General features: G+C 38.7%; 1 pseudogene across 1 annotated transcript; it reads left to right on the top strand.

The window, feature by feature from the left end:
* The first annotated feature begins 1,165 nt into the window (after positions 1-1,165).
* Positions 1,166-1,579, top strand: LOC311598689 (10 kDa heat shock protein, mitochondrial-like; annotated as a pseudogene). Its single transcript has one exon. The product of its transcript is annotated as a 10 kDa heat shock protein, mitochondrial-like (transcript).
* Positions 1,580-15,453: the final 13,874 nt, after the last annotated feature.

Genomic DNA, 15,453 nt, shown 5'->3' with positions numbered 1-15,453 from the left:
CAAGTCAACAAAAAATGTCGATGACAAAAGGCATAACTCCATAGAGACCAGTTACAAACTCCTAATGATTTTCAAGTATTAATGGGAGATATTAACTGGCTGAGGCCTACAATTGGATTAGCTACTTATAAGTTAAGCAATTTGTTTGAAACATTATAGGAGATTCAACAGCCCAAGATGCCTAACAGCTGAATCAGAAAAAGAGTTAATTCTGGTAGAACAAAGCGTACAATACGCATATTTGGATAGAATTGATCCTAAACTTTATTGTATTTTGGTTATTTTGCCTTCAACTCATTCTCCTACTGGTCTCACTATGCAAAGGGAAGATAGTATTATGGAGTCGATTCTCTTAGCACATAAACAAAATTAAAAATTGAAGACCTACATAGAAAAGATTTTAGAAGCAACTATAAAAAGTTGAATAAGCCTGCATTAGTTTTCAGGAACAGACCTGGCCAAAATTGTAATGCCTCTTATTAATGCTAAAATTATGTCATTGTGGGTAATCAATGAAGACTGGCAAAGAGCTTGTAGTAACTACTTGAGGAAAGTAATAATAAATATCTGAAAAGCAAACATACAGTTTATTTTTTAAAAAAAAGCTAATTGGATTCTCCATGTATTGTAAAGAGAACACCAATTCCAGACACCAACATTCTAAACTTTTGCAAACAATATGAGAATGGCAGTTTATAAGTAAGACAAAATAAGCAATATTTTGCATATACCTCAGTTCAAAAATCAGAATTGTATGCTGTATTATTGGGTTTTCCTGAATATCTTAATATAGTTACTGAATCCCAGTATGGAGAAAGAGTTGTTTTTCATAGAGAAACTGCTTAATTTACTCCTGATAACTCAGAATTGACTTTGTTATTTATGCAATTGCAACAGGAGATCAAAAGTAGAAACTGTCCATTATATATTACTCAAATTCACTCTCATACAGGTATACCAGGTCTACTGGCACAAGGAAATGAGGGAACTGAACAATTATTAATAGGAAAAGTGACAGGAGCCTCAAAATCTCATGAAAAAACTCATGTTAACAGTACGGGTTTAAAGATAAAAATCTTGGAGTGCACCTGTGTGCAGCGTGGACCTCAGAACTCTCCTTGCAGTGACAGCCTGAGTGCAGAGCCTGGTGCTGCGGTGGCAACTGATGGCTGGACAAACATTTAGAAAGTTTCTTCTGCTCTTTGACCTGCGTTGGCTGAAAGAAGTGCCACCAAAACTGTAACCAATGGTGGCAAAATGCTTCCAGAAAAGTCTCAAGGAAAAGTATTGCAAGGAACAGTAGTGGCTGTGGGATCAGGCACAAAAGGAAAGGGTAAAGAGATTCAACTAGTCAGTGTGAAAGTTGGAGACAAAGTTCTTCTTCCAGAATATGGAGGCAACAAAGTAGTTTTAGATGACAAGGATTATTTATTTAGAGATGCTGACATTCTTGGAAAGTATGTGGACTGAAGTTGCTGTTGAAATGGTGTCACATGAAGCTGCCCATTCCGCTGATGCTCTCAACTATTTCATCATGTAAATAATTTCACTTCCTCCCTTTTATAATAAACTGATGATGCTTGAAAGAAAGAAAGAAAGAAAGAAAGAAAGAAAGAAAGAAAGAAAGAAAGAAAGAGAAAAAATCTCTATCACTTGGCAACAAGCCAAAAGAAGAAGAAAAAAGCCCTGGAGGATCCAAGATGGTAATGGCAAACACACACTGTGTTTGATCAGCAACACACCAGTGACTGCACAGCAACCTAAGGACCATACTAAGAACTACAAATCATCAGTGCAGGTGATCCCCAGGTGAGGAGTCTACACTGTGTGGAGCACAGGTGGGTCTGGCTTCCAGCCACCCAGTTAATTCACAGAAAAGTCCCTGGGTCCCTGTAAGCATGGCCACAGGCCCCAAAGACTAGTCATACTCCTGGTGAAGCAAGAAGTTTCTGAGCTCTTGGTCTCAGAAACTGGGTCACAAAAACACCAGCATCTTCTTCTTCTAGACCAGAGGAGACACCACAGTCTGGAACACAAGTGGGTCTGACCCTCATGTCACCTGGCCAATCCACAGAAAGTTCAGGGTCCACCCAGGCATAAACACAGGCTTCAAGAACTAGCCACATGCCTGGCAGGGCACACAGCACCTACATTCAGTATCTGAGAAGGAACTGAGGGCTACAAAACACCAGTGTCTGACTCTCCTTGCTGAGAAGAGACACCACAGTGTGGAACACAGGTAAATATGACATTAGATCACCCAGCTGGTCCACAGAAAATTCCCAGGTCTGATCTCAGGTCACCTGCCTGATCCATCTGAAGAGTTCCCTGATCCCCGAAGGTGAAAGGTCTCAACCTATAGCCACTCACCTATGAACTGCTCTCAATGGCCAGTGAAGAACACCAAAAACTACCACCTAAATCCAGAGACAGCAAAATGACTAAAGGTAAATACAAAAATACAAACAACAAAAGCCAAAATTTTATGGCATCAACAGAACCCAGTTATCTCAAAGCAATCAGCCCTGGAAAACCTAACACATCTGAAACATGACCTCAGATCTTTCCTAATGAAGATGATAATGGAAGAACTGAATAAAATCTATAAACAAAGACAGAGCCAGAATGAGGACATTAGAGAGGCCATAACAAAGGCTTATAGAGAGGAAATGAAGAAATCACTGGAAGAAACCCAGGAAAAGACAAACAATCAGGTGAAGGAAATCAATAAAATGTTTCAAGATCTGAAGATAAAAAATGGAAACAAAAATAAAAGCACAAACTGAGGAAAGCCTGGAAAGAGAGACTTAGAGAAGAAAATAGGAACTGCAGAGGTAAGAATCACCAACAGAATACATGAGGTAGAAGAAAAAAATCTCTGGTGTATAAGACAAAATGGTGAATCTGATGTAACCATCAAAGAAAATGTTAAATCTAAAAATTCTGATACAAAACATCCAAGAAATGAAGGATACCATGAAAAAATGAAACCTAAGGATACTAGGAAATGAGAAAAGGGAAGATGCCTGGAAAGTATTTTCAACAAAAGCATAGAATAGATTTTCCTTAATTTAAAGAAAGAGATGCCTATAAACATACAAGAGGCCTACAGAACAAAACATAGAATAGATCAGAAAAGAAAAACCTCCTGCCACATAATAATCAAAATACAAAATGTACAGAAAAAAAGGAAACTCTTAAAAGTGGCAAGGGAAAAAGGCCAGTAACATACAATGGTGAATCTATCAGAATCACACCCAACTTTTCAACAGAGGCCATAAAGCCAGAAGGGCCTGTCTTTCAAACCATGAGAGACCACAGATGCCAGTCCAGACTATTATACTGAGCAAAGAATTCAATAACCATAGATGGAGAAAAGAAGATATTCCATGACAAAAAAAATTTAAACAGTACCTATTCATAAACCCAGCCCTATAGAAGATACTAGAAATAAAACTCCAACACAAGAAGGGTAACTACACTCAGGTAAACACTGGAAATAGATATCTTCATTTTAGCAAAACAAAATTTAAATAAGCACACAAACACACTACCAAAACCAGCATCAAAATAAAATGACCTAATAGTCACTGGTTCATTAATCTCTCTAAACATCAATGGTTTCAGCTCCCCAATAAAGAAACACAGACTAATGGAATGGATATAAAAACAGGATTCAACATTCTGCTGCATACAAGAAACATGCCTCAGCCACAAAGATAGAGTAAAAGGCTGGAAGAAAGGCTTCCAAACAATGAACACAAGAAGCAAGCTGGAGTAGCCATTCTAATATCTAATAAAATAAATTGTCAAACAGAATTAATCAAAAGAGATGAGAAAGGACACTTCATACTCATCAAAGGAAAACTCAATCAGGATGAAATAAAAATTCTCAATATCTATACTCCAAATAAAAGGGCACCCACATTTGTAAAAAAAAAAAGTTTTTTAAAGCTTAAATTACACATCAATCCCACACATTAAAATAAGGGAGATTTCAACACCCCCATCTCACCAAAGCATAGGTCAATGAAACAGAAACTAAACCACGAAATAATAAAACTAACTGATGTCTTCAATCAAGTGGACCTAACAGATATCTACAGAACTTTTCACACAAACACAGTATTATACCTTCTTCTCAGCCCCTCATGGAACCTTCTCAAAATTTTATCACAGAGTAGGTCACAAAGCAAGCCTCAACAGATACAGGAAGATTGAAATAATGCCTTAGATCTTATCGGTCCACCATGGCTAATACTGGACCTCAACAGCAATACAGAAATAACAAAAAGCCTACACATACTTGGAAACTGAACAACTCTCTACTAAGTAATAATTGTATCAGAGAAGAAAGAAAGAAAGAAATTAGAGACTTCCTAAAATTCAATGAAAATGAAGGTACAACATACCCAAATTTATGGGAAACAATGAAAGCAGTGCTAAGAGGAAAGTTCATAGCACTAAGTGTCTTCATAAAAAGATTGAAACATCTCATAACTTAAAGGCACATCTGGAAGCCTTAGGGGCAAAAAAAGAAGCAAACACACCCAAGAGGGTAGATGGCTGGAAGTAATCAAACTCTAGCCTGAAATCAATAAATTAGAAACAAAGAGAACAATTCAACCAATCAATGAAACCAAGAGCTGGTTCTTTGAGAATATTAGCAAGATAGAAAAACCCTAAGCCAAACTAACTGAAAGGCAAAGAGACACTATCCAAACCACCAAAATCTGAAATGAAAAAAAGAGACATAACAACAGACACTAAGGAAATCCAAAGAATCATTAGGTCTTACTTCAAAAGCCTATATGCCACAAAATATGAAAATCTAAATGAAACGGACAATTTTCTGGATAGATTCCACTTACCAAAATTAAAGCAAGGTCAGGTAAACAAATTAGAAAATTTTACAGCTCCTGCAGAGATAGAAGTACTCATCAAAAGTCTTCCATCCCAAAAAAAGTCTAGGGCAAAATGGTTTCAGTACAGAATTCTACCAGACATTCAAAGAAGAAATAATACCAATGCTCTTCAAACTATTCCACAAAATAGAAGTGAAAGGAGCATTACCAAAATCACTCTATGAGGCCAGTCTCACATTTATACCTAAAGCACATGAAGACCCAGCAAGGAAAGAAAATTTCAGAGCAATTTCTCTTATGAACATTGATGCAAAACTTCTCAATAAAATACTCACAAACTGAATCCAAGAACACCTCAAAGATATCATTCACCATGACCAAGTATGTTTCATTCCAGGCATGCAGGGGTGGTTCAATATATGGAAATCCATCAATGTAATTCATCATATAAACAAACTGAAGGAAAAAGTACATGATCATCTTCTTAGAAGCCAAAAAGACATTCAACAAAATGCAACATCTGTTCATGTCTAAAGTTGTGGAGAGATCAGGAATATAAGGCACATACCTAAACATAATAAAGGCTATGTACAGTAAGTCAATAACCAACATCGAATTAAATGGAGAGAAGCTCAAGTAAAGTCTACTAAAATCAGGACTAGACAACACTGCCCATTCTCTCCATATCTCTTCAATACAGTACTTGAAGGTTTAGTGAGAGCAATAACACAGCAAAAGGAGATCAAGGGGATTGACTTTTGAAATGAGAAAGTCAAACCATCGCTATTCACAGATACTATGATAGTGTACGTGAATGACTCCCAAAATTTCACCAGAGAACTCTTACAACTGATAAACACCTTCATCAAAGTGGCTGGATAAAAGATTATTTTTTTAATCAGTATCCCTCCTGTATATATGTGACAAATAGGTTGAGAAAGAAATTATGGGAACAATACCCTTTACAATAGTCACAAATAATATAAAGAATCTTGGTGTAACTCTAACCAATTAAGTGAAAGACTTGTATGAAAAACACTTCCAAGTCTCAGAAGAAAGAAATTAAGGAAGATATGAAAAGATGGAAAGATCTTTCATGCTAGTAGATCAGGAAGATCAACATAGTAAAATGGCCATCTTACCAAAAGCTCTATAGATTCAATGCAATCCCTATCAAAATACCTCAACAGTTCTTTACAGAACCTGAAAGCTCAATTCTCAACTTCATATGAAAAAAAACCAGAATAGCTGAAATAATTCTGTACAATAAACAGTATTCTGGAGGAATCTCTGTCTCTGTTCTCAAGCTGTCCTATAGAACAACAGTAATAAAACCAGCATGGTATTGGCATAGAAATAGGTGGGCTGATCAATGGAATCAAATCAAACTCCCAGAAATAGACCCACACACCTATGGAAACTGAATTTTTTATGAAGAAGCCAAATTCATATAATGGAAAAAAGATAGCATCTTCAACAAACGGTATTGTCTAGCTGGATGTCTACATGTAGAAAAATGCAAATGTATCTATATTTATCACCCTGAACAAAACTCAAGTCCTATTGGACTAAAGACCTTAACATAAAACCAGACACACTAAATCTTTTAGAAGAAAAAGTAGGGAAGAGCCTTGAACTCATTGGTACTGGAGACAACTTCCTGAACCAAATACCAATAGCTCAGGCTCTAAGATCAACAATTAATAAATAGGACCTAATAAAACTGAAAAGCTTCTATAAGGCAAAGGATCCTGTCAAAAGGACAAAACAACAGAATACTACAGACTGAAAGAAGATCTTCACCAATCCTACATCTGACAAAGGGTTAATATCCAAAATTTATAAAGAATTCAAAAAATTAAACACCAAGAAAACCAAATAATTCAATTTAAAAATTGGGTACAGAGCCAACATAGAATTCTTAACAGAGGAATATCAAATGGTGAAGAAACACCTAAAGAAATGCTCAACGTCCAAAAAATGAGAATCAAAATTACTCTGAGATTCCATCTTATACCTACCACAATGGCTAAGATCAAAAATTCAAGTGACAGCAAATGGTTGTGAAGATGTGTAGAAAGGGGACTCCTCTTCCATTGCTGGTGGTGGTACAAACTTGTACAACCACTTTGGAAATAAATGTGGTGCTTTCTCAGAAAATTGGGAATAGTGCTACCTCAAGACCCAGCTATTCCGCTCCTGGGCATATACCCAAAAGATGCTCCACCATACAACAAGGATATTTGCTCAGCTATGTTTATAGCAGCTTTATTCATAACAGCCAGAATCTGAAAACAACCTAGATGTCCCTCAACCCAAGAATGGATAAAGAAACTGTGGTACATTTACACAATGGAATACAACTCAGCTATTAAAAACAAGGAAATCTCGAAATTTGCAGGCAAATGGATGGAACTAGAAATGATCACCCTGAGGTAAGCCACACTAAGAAAGACACACATGGTATATACTCACTTATAAGTGGATATTAGCCTAACATAGATGTCCTCTGAGAGACTCCACCCAGCAGATTGGGACAGATGCTGGGATTCATCGTTGGACACCAGGTAGAGTGTCGAGAGTGGTATGCAATAATGGGGAGATGGAAGGATACAGAGGGTTCAGGAGCCCCACAAGGAGATGAACAAGGCAGGCAGATCTGGACCCAGAGGGGCCTGCACAAACTCTTGCACCAACCAAGGACAATGCATTCTGTAAACCTAGACCTCCTGTTCAGATCTAGCCGATGGACAGCTCATTCTTCACCGTTGTGCGGAGAGCAGAGACTACTTCTGACATGAACTCTAGTGCCCTCAATTTGATCACATCCCCTTGGTAGAGCAGTCTGGCAGCACACAGAGAAAGAGTAAGCAGGATATCTGGATGAGTCTCAATAGGCTGTGGTCATATGATGAGGGAGGAGGTCCCCTTTTGTCAGAGGTCTGGGGGAGAGGAATAGGGCACAAGAGGGAGGGAGGGTGGGAATGGGAAGATACAAGTGAGGGGATAACAATCAGGGTATAACCTGAATAAATTATAATAATTTTTTTAATTTTAATGTCCTATATTGTCTTTGTATAACCAAACTCCATTGTGGAGTGGAAGTAACCCCAGGGATATCAAAAGAAATGAATCATGGAAGATGGATGTGTTTCATTTTGCAGAATTCAGAAAACAAAGGTATGTATACCATACCGTTGATACATCCTCAGGGTTTTAATCGGCAACTCCTGTAAGTCTGAAAAGGCTGATTGTGTAATTACTGGAAATTTATCAGAAATAATGGCAATTATGGAGATGCCTGCACAAATTAGGACTGACAATGCTCCTGCATATGTATCCAATAAGATGAAGCAGTTCCTTGCATACTGTAAAGCACATTGCTTGTATACCACACAATCTTACAGGACAAACAGTTTTAGAAAGAGCTAATTGTTCATTAAAAGAGATGCTTATTAAATAAAAAGGAAAAGAAAAGAGCCCCAGGAACAGATTAAATAATGCTTTGTTAACTCTAGATTTTCTTAATGTTGGTGAAAAGGAACAAAAGAACTGAGAGATACTTGGTTATAGAAAAAATTAAGGAACTCAGTCAACCAATATACTATAAAGATGTATTGACATCAGAATGGAAACCTGCAATAATTTTGAGATGCAAACATTGTTATGCTTATATGTCTACAGGGAATGAAAAAATATGGTTACCAACAAAATTCATAAAGATTAGGTTTGACCAGGGAAGACTTCCTACTATCTGAGACATGAATGTCTTCATATGGCAACTGAATCTTATTGGCTACCTGGTTCTCATGACATGCCTTCCCTTCATATAGCATGGATAGCTATTTACATTACAGTTCAAACAGACTTATAAAGTTGATAGATGCCTTTCACCTGCTCAAACATAGAGCAGAAACTATCCTTAGCTGACTATATATATATATATATATATATATATATATATATATATAGAGAGAGAGAGAGAGAGAGAGAGAGAGAGAGAGAGAGAGAGAGAGAGACAGAGAGAGAGAGAGAGAGAGACAGAGAGAGACAGAGAGAGACAGAGAGAGACAGAGAGAGACAGAGACAGAGACAGACACACAGACACAGAGACTTTATTTTCAGAGCAAAAGACCCGATAGCAATGAAGACAAAGAAATATCCCAGGTGATTCAACCTTACAGACTGTCCCAGTTAATGTCTCCTCACAAATTTGCATGAAGATCAACTTCAAAAAGGCTAGGCCCTAATGATTAATTCCACAGAGACTGGACAGAATAAGATACAGCTAACTCTTTCAACAGTTGGCCAATATCATAATTTTTCTATGGGTCTCCAAAAGATATTTTTACACTCAGACAGCAAAAAGTAAATTTAAGAACATGATACCCCCATTCCCAATAGGTGGGGTGGGTGTTTTGATGGGTTTCCAATGTTTGTTATCATCTAGGACGTTAGGCTATAAGTTAGCAAAGGTTAGACTCAAGGATTTATTTTTTTCTTCCCCTCTATTCTTTTTTCTCTTATTCTTTTTTCCTATCTACTGTTAGGGGAAAGTATGGGAAAGGGAATGGTAAAAGAAAAAAGAGGGGGATATAGAATTATAGGATAAAAGGTAGATGGTTCAGTCTACTAGTCTCAAATATTTTATTTTTACCTTGGTATTGTATACTGATAGAAATTGTAAGTTATTTTGCTCAACTTTTGCCTAATGTATTGTACATATGCAACTCATTTGAAAATATGAGGTAAAGTCCTAGTTTTATGAAAGCTAACTATTGCAAACTGCACAGAATGATTGGAGATGCAAATTAGTACTCACCTAGAAATACTCTTACTTGCAGTCTTATTAGATACTAGTTTAGTTAATTACAGAAATAAGCTTTATTTAGTCTCTCGTATAAGTTCTCACAGTTAAGCAGATAATACATAGCTATAAACAAGCAATATTTGTCTATTTGGAGATAGATAGATAGATAGATAGATAGATAGATAGATAGATAGATACATAGATACATAGATACATAGATACATAGATACATAGATACATAGATACATAGATACATAGATACATAGTTAGATACATAGATAGATACATAGATAGACAGATACATATATAGACGGACAGATAGATAGATAGACAGGCAGACAGACAGTCAGAGAAATTATGCACTTTGGTAAATAGATGGTCTTCAACACTTCAGACATCTACAGAATGTGTCATTTAATAATAAAGAACTTTTCTGGCAGAAAGACACATCTGCTCCTGGAAGCACCTCCAATCTACTTCAGTGAAGATGATAGGCATCAAAGAAACAAATGTAGCAAGACAGTCACTGGACAAAACCTTGTGCTTATCAAATAGCAGGCTGACTGTCCAAACTGTGAACGAGCTTAGCACTGGGAGATTGACTGGCCAACTTTGCAGAGACTGGGTAGGCCAGTCCTTCAAAATTCCTGCTTAACAGAAAAGTCTGTCAGATTTTCTGGGCTGGTAAGCTTAAGACTGGATGCCCCAACGACATAGAGAAATCATTGGCAACTGTCAGCCAGTCAACTGTTTCTGTCACTTCTACACCACTGTTAGCTTCTTGCCTGTACTTCCTACATGTTAGGTAGTATTTCCTTCTCGAGTCTCTGATGGGGTTGGAGACTAGTTAGTCATAGTCTTACTACAACTAAGCTTAAGTTGTTTAGGATTTAAAGACATGTTCTTAGGTTGATCAATGCAAGTTATGTTAAGAAAGTGATTTAGGATAACTTTGGACACTAGGATAGGACTCAGATAGTGGAATACTTTTTCCAAAATTGTCAACTACAGATGGACTGGACATTGTAAATATCATTTTTACCTGATAATTCTCATAGTTATTCTTATTGTATGTAGTTTATTGTTACAGAAAACCTATTTTTTAACAGAAATAGGGACATGTAGTGGAGGTAAACATGTTTTTGTTTTGATCCCAACTGTGAGATGTGAAACAGACTTGTGTGAGTGTATGTGATGTTTGTTGGATAGAAAAGGAACTACCTCATGCTGAGGCATGGTCTTTGCCAGTTGCAAAACATCCTGTAGAGACTGTGGGAGTATATAAATAGCCCCAAAAACAATGAGAGATGGTTTTTGCATCACTTCACATCTCTTTGCTTCCAGTCGCTTCTAGAGAGAAAAGCTCCAGAGAAAGCTTGCTGCCACAGTTTGCTGTTTGACTTGACTACTACAATTCTGATGACAAAGAGTAGAATTGCCCCCAGAGAACTGAGTCTAAAAAGGTCTGCATTTCCTCTCCTTATTAACCATCTTTCTCTTGCTCCTAAGGTCGGTGGGTTGGAAAGGAGGTAGATGCATTAAGAAACCCCAAATAAAGTAGGTTTTTAAAAGAGCAAAGCCTACAACTCAGAATTACCAATATGCATTGCTTTTGCAGATGGCCTGAGTTTGGTCCCCAGCACCTATGCCTGAAGGATGGCAACCGCCTGTAACTCCAGCTCCAGGGAATCTGACGTGTCTGGCTTCTAAGGACACCTGCATGGAACTCAAAATAAGTCTTAACTAAAACACTTATGCCTGAAGAACATCATAAAACAATGGGGAAACCATTGACTTGTAAGTAGGAAGACATCAAAGCAATGGTGCTGTGTACTTGGTTCGTAAACTTACCACTTCCTGTCTCTCCAGTGCCCCAAGTCATTGCTTGCTTCTTCTCTGCTCTCTCACACATTTGACATGAATTAGCTTTTTAAGAGCTGAAAAACCACTTGAACACAGTATCTGCCTTGCAAAATCATGTGCTTTCCTAAAAGAAGAATGCTTAGTCAATTGAATGGGAAGCTGATAATCAGAAGAAGGGTTGTGACTGGGCAAAATCCGAAGGAAGGACCAAAAGAGCAGGGGCAGGAAAGCAAGAGACAGGTGAGAGCACTGCTGGGAGATGGATGGACAAGCTTTAAGGGTGAAACTGATGTACACAAAGAATGGAAGGAATTTGCAACATGGAGTAAATGTACAGGTTTCAACTCAGAAGGAAAATGCCATGCTGACAAACAGAAGTGCACTCTTATCCCAGAACCTTCCTGCTGAATTTGTTTTCTTTCTGTAGGCTTGTCTCTCCTATATAGCACCTTTTACTTAGGTTTTCAGAACATTCAACCCACTGTTTTGTGATTTATTTGTATAACAATTCTTCCAGATACTACATGGCTGGCTCTACCAGAAGCATAACTAAGGAAAAAGAAAGGATAAGGGCAGGATGGAGAGAGAGGCACAGATAGACCAGAGTTTATACTAACCACTGTTAGATCTTCTGGTATTTACTTGGTAATCAAGTCCACCAGCACTGATAGTGGGTCATTTATTTGAACATCCCTTCTCACTGATGTTTTGACTCACTGTGAAAATATGTCTGGAATTTTCAAACTAAAATCCTACACTTTTAAAATTGTGCTTTTCATGTCTGTGGTTCTTCCTGTGGGGTTTTATCTTTCACACATAAAAGGTTTTGCTTTTACAAATATCTTAGGACAGCAAGCAATGGTTTTTGAAAGCCAAGAGATTTAGAAGGGGTCCAAAGGGTTCCTGACAGGGCATTAGCTCTCCTTGGCAATAACACAGTGAGGAAAAATACTTCAGCAATAATACTTTGTGCCTCCTCCTGTAAAAGAAGATTATGCTCATAAAATCTCACACTCACTTGTTATTTTTTTACTGTAGAGTAGGGAAAGCAACTGCGAAACCAGACTATCACAGAAAGGTCATCTTCAATCCAGGCCACACAGTGTGACCTCTATATTGAGAGAGTAGCATGATAAAGGAAGAGAACATCATACTGAAAGGACAATCTCACTGCAGGGTCTGGAAAATGACTACCCAGGACTCAGAAGAGTCTCTGACTCAGCTCATAGAGTAAAACTTGCTCTCAGGCCAAGCTCTTGCCAGGAGCCTTTGACTGGGATGCTTCTAAACTCTGTGAAGCTAGTTGTTCTGACTTCAGGCCAGGTCCTTGCTCTTCATCGTTGTCCCCAGAGCCCATGCCATGAACATCACCAGTGCAGCACATGGAGACTGAGCAGGAAGGACTGCCAATCTGCAAGAGTCCTGAACGGAGCCCATGGTAATCACACACAGTGATCAAGAGTCCCTAGCGCCAAGTCCATATAGACTCTTACAAAACAGAACAGACAAAATAGGTAAACCTTGCATAGTTGGCAATGGGAAATAAGGGCAGAGTGCCACGAAGAGCTTCAACTACTGCTGGAAACCTAGAGACTTCAAGATAAGATGTGCACTGGTCAGTGAGGTAAAGAGTCTGGCAAGGAAAAGGCACTTGCTGCCAAGCCTGAGAACCTGGGTTCAATCCTGAGGACCAACCAGGTAAAAGATAAAATAAGCACCAAGAAGTCATCCTTAGTTCTCTAAAGGTGCCTTACAGCAACATGTACCCACACACTCATGCACCTAATTAAAAAAAATCTTGCCAGGCATGGTGGTGCACACAGTAAATCCCAGCACTTGGGGAGGCAGAGGCAAGAGGATCTCTGTGATTTTGAGGCCAGCCTGGTCTACAAAGTGAGTCTAGGACAGCCAAGGCTACACAGAGAAACCCTGTCCCCAAAAAAATAAATCTTAAAGGATGTTGAATACGTGGTGAGGATCCTAGCAGCCTTGACACAGAGGCTACTGACTAAATATCTCAGTGGTTCTTGCTCCTAGTGTACTTGTGGATTCCTGTAAGCTGAATCTAAAATCCCCAAATTCTCAGCAAGTTCTTTTATTCTTATCTAGATTCCTGTTGCTTAAATCAATCCCAGTCTAGTTATGTATCGGTCTCCTTTGAAGCCACTGGCAACTTCCTAAAATAGCTTTCATTGCTGGAAACACTGTTTATCACACCTGATACCTCATTACAAGGAATACCCTTTACATGGCTCAAGTCAGGCAATCAGCAACCCATTATTTTTAAGGTCTTTTTTGTCTGTCTTACAGGGAAAAATTATCATCATTATCTATTCTGGAGATTTGGATGGATCTAGGTACTTGGGGTTGTGTACAAAAAGTACTTTTATTAAGCATAAAATTAAAACAAGCTGCCATTTCAGCTTTTAATATGAGCTTGTGGTTTCTATTGAGCACATTTTTGTGAGACTCCCACGGGGGCTCAGTGACACTGGCCCCACATCCTTGGCTGGATTATCCATTTATCCGGTTTCTTTGATGTTTCCTCTGCACATTTAGGATTCTAAAGAATGTAACATCCTAAAACATCTGTGATCCGTGAAAACACACACACACACACACACACACACACACACACACACACACACACACACACACCAAATCTGCCTATTACAATAGCTTTGCTGAGTTTCCCAGCAAGGTTTGCTGTGTGCCTAGCTGCACTGACTTAGACGGATCTCTTTCACTTCTTTCTTCTCTCCACACGACTTGGACTTCTGTCCCAAGACAGTGAGTTCTGCCCTACTTTCCAAATCTGGGAAACGTTTTGGATATTGTTTCAGTTAATTTTCTGCTGTTGTGATAAAATACCATGACCAAGGCAATTTATATAAAGAGTTTATTTTGGCTTATGAGTCTAGAGAAAAGAGTGTACCATGGTAGGGAGGCACAGCAGCAGGAAGAGGAAGCTGATAGTTACATCTTCAAATCCAAAACAAAACAGAGAGAGAGAGACAGAGAGAGAGAGACAGAGAGAGAGACAGCTGGAAGTGCGGTGAGGCTACCTACTCTAACATCCTGCCGCTAGTTGTGGGGCATTGCTGGACAAAAGTCCTACTTCCTCTAGTTTAGTCTTGTTAAAGACTCAGAAAAGGAGGTGACTCCCTTCTGTTCCCAGCGGGCCTCGAGATCCCATTCACTGAGAAATATCACAGACCTGGTTCTACTTTGATTTAAAAACAAAAACAAACAAACAAAAAACACTTCAAAGCCACCTCTGGAATACCAAGGGGCTGTTCCAGAAAGGGGATATTTACTGTAAACAGAATCCATATCCTGGCATCTCCCCCTTTTCTTTTACAAATCAGCCTTAAAACCCCAGGCTCCTCGAGTTGGTGTGGCCTGTCTAGGGTCTCTTTTTTCTGGCCACTCTTCTGCCCCTTCCCTTTTGAGCTTCAGGTCACCTGTCAACCTTTCCCGCCCTGCGTTTTGTTCTCTTTCTTTTGGCTTTGACTCTTCTACACAGAATGTGTGTGCGTGACTTCAAATGCACATTAAAGTTTAGTTCTTTGCTTTTTGGCTACCTCATTTCCACTAGTGATTTTGGCTGCTTTGCACCTCCCGAACTTCAGCTTTCTTCCCTGCTTGAGAGATGCAGGAGATGGGACCTTCCAGCAGAGAGGCCTGAGAATCCAGGAGAGTGGCCACTGTGCTTTGTTAAGGTTTATACAGTTTCCAGTATCCCAGCTTAAAGCACACTGACCCATGCCCCTGTCTGACCCACTCTTCCAGTCCACCTCGCAGCGCCACACCTCCTAAGTCTCCCAGCTGGGAATCAAGTGCTCAAGTATCCAGGCCTAGGTGGGACATTTCTTATTCAAAACACATTACTTTTGTCTGAGCAATTTGACTACA

The sequence above is a fragment of the Acomys minous genome (assembly GCF_964271855.1).
Source record: "Acomys minous genome assembly, chromosome: 5".
In the NCBI taxonomy this organism is placed as follows: domain Eukaryota; kingdom Metazoa; phylum Chordata; class Mammalia; order Rodentia; family Muridae; genus Acomys; species Acomys minous.
This window is presented reverse-complemented; position numbering and strand designations above follow the sequence as displayed.